Below are 5000 nucleotides of genomic sequence, written 5' to 3'. Positions count from 1 at the left end.
CACTTCTAGAAGCCACTGTAGGACTGAATTATCTGGTCAGGGCCTAGATAATTCGTAAGACTAGAAGTAAAGGTAACAAAGAAGATTCCAGGAAAGGAATATTAAACTAGCGATAAAACTAGTAAACGAAATTATTAATATCATGGAAAATATTTACAGGCAATCAACACAAAAGAGAATGGGCAGTAGGGTCAATGGGACCGTTACATGATTATAAGAATATGGAAAGTATCGTTCAAATAAGAAACACAAGATACGTATACAATATGGTACTATCTAAGTACAAAGAGATCAGGAACATGTATCAAAATAAATAATAAGTACAAATATAAGTATAATGCAATGCAATGTATGTAAGACACGTAATGTAGGCAAAAAAGGTGATCACTTCACACCAATCGTCTCATGAGTCCAAACTTCTAGTTTTTATCAAGAGATCAATATGCGAGAAATGACAAGGTGTGATGTGATTTCCACCGCTTATATACCATTGGACCGGAAGCGGGATACTTCCGGTGAAGGGTGCGGGTGAGCGCAAAGGGGGGAGGGAGTGTAAGTTAACACATCAACATGGGTAGTTCTAAGACCCTCGACTCGCTTGAACAATCTACTTATTTAGTAACTGTCAAATATGTGCGCTCCGAACTATTCAGGATTTCGCTTGTCTGTTTGTTCTACAAGAGTGCGCACCTTTCTCCGCACGTAGGCACGATTACATATAGTGGACGGGCGTTACTGCTTAACATTGTTACAATACATACATAGACAAGAAATATGAACATAGTTATTCAATACAAAGGAACACAATTCTATAATATAATTACATACATGACGTAATATCTAATATTACGTTACAATATATATACATATATATACATATATATACATATATACATAATATATATGTATTTATAGGTATATATATATATAACATATGAATAGATATGATAGTACGAAATAATTTTTTGAATAAAGTCAATAACAAAATAAACATATATACTATATATATTATATATATATTATATATATATATATATATATATATATGTTTGATTGAATACGACCAGCATTCTGGAAGTTGTTGATTTTCTTTTCTTGTATTTTCTATTTTTCCAATTATATTCTTCCCTTGGATAGGGTGGGCATAGACCAATTCCTTATACTTCTCCATTTTATTACACGACGTTTCGTCTCTAATAAGACATCTTCTGGTATTTCTGTTTTAAAGATACAATAAATATTTATGATACTAGTTTAATTACATTGATTGTTGCACATTTAACAATTTATATCAAATCTTACAATTACATTTACATTTTAAATTTGAATGAATAATAACACTAAAGATAATATTGTTAATAATAATAATGATAATAATAATATTAAAACTACTTCTTGCCTTAGGTGAAAAGGATGGCTGGCGGCTACATCTTGACCCGGGCGGCCTTCGTTTAGGAAGGTGTGAGGAGATTAGCGGATTACCCGTGATCTCTTGTCCTTTTAAATGGTTCAGAGACCTGATGAGGAGAGGGTGTGTGTGGGGGGGGTGGGGGAGGCGGCGGAGGAGGAGGGAGAGGAGAGGGTGAAGCTGAGGGGGAGGGGGTGGTAGAGGCGGAATATTGCAATTTATGGTTATACAAGGGGATTATTAGATTTTAGGTCGCATTGCAAATTGATGGAAGGGGCTTTTTCTCTAATGTATATAGATTCTAAGAGCTGGAGTTTTCTTGAATTATAATGGTGTCCAATGATTTTAGTATTTTTAGATATTAAATCCCTTGTGATTACTATGTTGTGGCATTTCTTTAGGTGTTCTTTTATCGCCCCCGTTTGCTGATGGTATGTTAATCTTCTGCCTAAAGTACATTGTGTATGACCAATGTAACTCGCTGTAAGTGCAAAGTCTTCCTCTGGACAAGTGAATTCATAAATTACATTGGTTCTTTGTAATGCCTCAGGTTTGAACATGTTATTTTTTATCACTAGTGAAGATGTTTTGGGATTCTTATAGTATATGATGACTTTTATTTCATCTTCCTTGTTTACGGGGTGGCAATTTTTCTTTATTATGTCTCTGACAGCTTTCTCATCTTTTTTGTATGCCCAGGGTCAAGATGTAGCCGCAGCCATCCTTTTCACCTAAGGCAAGTAGTTTATTAATATTATTATTATCATTATTATTATTACAATATTATCTTTAGTGTTATTATTCATTTCAAATTTAAAATGTAAATGTAATTGTAAGATTTGATATAAATTGTAAATGTGCAACAATCAATGTAATTCAAACTAGTATCATAAATATTTATTGTATCTTTAAAACAGAAATACCAGAAGATGTCTTATTAGAGACGAAACGTCGTGTAATAAAATGGAGAAGTATAAGGAATTGGTCTATGCCCACCCTATCCAAGGGAAGAATATAATTGGAAAAATAGAAAATACAAGAAAGAAAATCAACAACTTCCAGAATGCTGTCGTATTCAATCAAACATGTTTAAAAGAGAACCTGCTCCCAAAATACACACACACATATAAATATATATATATATATATATATATATATATATATATATGTATGTATATACATTATAATATATGAATAGATATAATAGTACGAAATAAAAGTTTTAAATAAAGTCAATAACATAATTTATATATATATATATATATATATATATTATATATATATATATATATATATTATATATATATATATGAATATATGTGTGTGTGTATGTGTGTGTATGTATGTATTTGTACAACACTGAATAGGGCCCAGTGATTAAAGATACATTTTAACAACCACAATGCACTTTAATTCTAAGCCATCAACATCGGGAGACCAAATGGAGGCCAACATGCAGAAATTGAAATGCGGTACTGCCGAGGACTCGAACTCAACAATCACATGACAAGTGCCGTAGTAACTTACCAACTACGCCATCAAGAGAGCTTGATGGCGTAGTTGATAAGTTACTACGGTACTTGTCATCTGATTGCTGAGTTCGAGTCCTCGGCAGTATCGCATTTCAACTTCTGCATGTCGGCCTCCATTCGGTCTCCCGATGTTGATGGCTTAGAATTAGAGTGCATTGTGGTTGTATATATATATATATATATATATATATATATATATATATATATATATATTATATATTATATATATATATATATATATATATATATATATATATATACATCATTGTACTGAGGAATTGGTATTTTTTCAATATTTTTGTTCAGGAATGAACGCTAGACAAAAATATTTAATGGTTATGTTTCATCTGTTGGTAGTAGTATTTTGATTTCTAGATTTTTTCCAATTCCTCTGGTAATAGAAAAAGGTCACTTTTTTCATGCCTTCCTATGTGAATTTTTTTCTTTTTTTATTATCATTACTAATCTATGTTTCTATTTCGTTTTTTTTTTCCGCTAGTTTTCCCACGACAGCTGCTTTACTGGGGTTTTATTTTTGTCTATTTTTCTCATCTAGTGTGTGTGTGTGTGTGTGTGTGTGTGTGTGTGTGTGTGTGTGTGTGTGTGTGTGTGTGTGTGTGTGTGTGTGTGTGTGTGTGTGTGTGTGTGTGTGTGTGACTAGACATGGGAAAAGAACGCCCTCATTCCTTTCTCTACCACTTCATAATTCCCTTTTCTCCTCCACACTTTAACTATGTGATGTAACACATAAAACCAAACACATAATAAATCGTGACAATCAGGCATCAAACCTAAGAAATATACACAATTTAGTAATAATATATTATATAAATGTAGTCCACAAAAGACATGGCTAGTATAAGGACAGACAATAGTGTTACACTGGCGATTTTAATCATTACATAACCACAAACAAATGTGTTACCAAAAATAATGTTGAAAAATAAAATACTAAACACCATGACATACTAAGAAACTTATCCCCAAAAGAGATCCAGCCCTCCATAAAAAAAAAAAAAAAAAAAAAAAAAAATCGCACGTACTCTACAAAATGCTATTTACTTCGAGTTATTCTCATAACATGACCAGAGCATCTCTGGTTGATCTGGACTTGTTTCTTCCTGACTGATCATGACGGCAAGTTGGGTATGGAGGACGAGAGGATGGAAATAAGTCGGGAATTTTCAGTGTTTGTCCACATATTTGGCAGTAAATGGTGGATTGTGGGTTTGATGTGGAAGTGAACACAGAATGAAAGAATCGAATAAGTATACAAGAATAGAAAAAAAAGAGAGAGAAATAGGCATTTAGGAAAAGAAAAGGTTTAGAAGTGGAACTGTCCATGGTGGTGGATAACATAAGAACATAAGAATAAAGGAGATTACAAGGGACCATAAGGCCTACACTAGCCAGTTCCATGTCCATTACTACCTGTCATCCCCATCTATAAAATTGTCTAGCTCAGTGCTTCTCAACGTGGGCAATTCGGTTTTTCAGATGGGCAATATGATTTTTAAGTGGGCGTGGCAATTGAGGGAAACTGAGTCAATTTTTATTTTATTTTATTTCATTTTTCATTGATGTCTTGTTCTTTTGAAGTGGTTTTAAACCAAGGTTTTATGCTTTTTTCAGCTGAAGGGGAGTTTATTTTTCAAGTGATAAGAATTGTATATCACCACATGAGGGACAGACATCAGGATTTTAAAGGTGATTAGGTGGGGCATGGCCAAAAAGAGGTTGAGAACTTTAAACTTAAAATTTAAAGAACTTAAAGAATTTAAAACAATAGACTTAAAGTTCCGTATCCCCTGCCACTTGTTCACAGAAAGGAATGACATTGATTTTACCAAAAAACATTGAAGTAAATAAATAAATAAATAAATAAATAAAACAAAAATAAAATCTTCATATATAGATTTCTGTTACAGATATTAGGATGTTCCAACCGACCTTGAACTAAAATTGATCAAATAAATAACCACCGAGAATAAAATTTAATGTTTCTAATATAAAGACAAATGAATAATATAATTAATGATTAAATCTTCGTTAATACTCTA

Source organism: Oratosquilla oratoria, chromosome 19 (genome assembly GCF_046742065.1).
Source record: "Oratosquilla oratoria isolate Oo_2021 chromosome 19, ASM4674206v1, whole genome shotgun sequence".
NCBI lineage: Eukaryota > Metazoa > Arthropoda > Malacostraca > Stomatopoda > Squillidae > Oratosquilla > Oratosquilla oratoria.
This window is presented reverse-complemented; position numbering follows the sequence as displayed.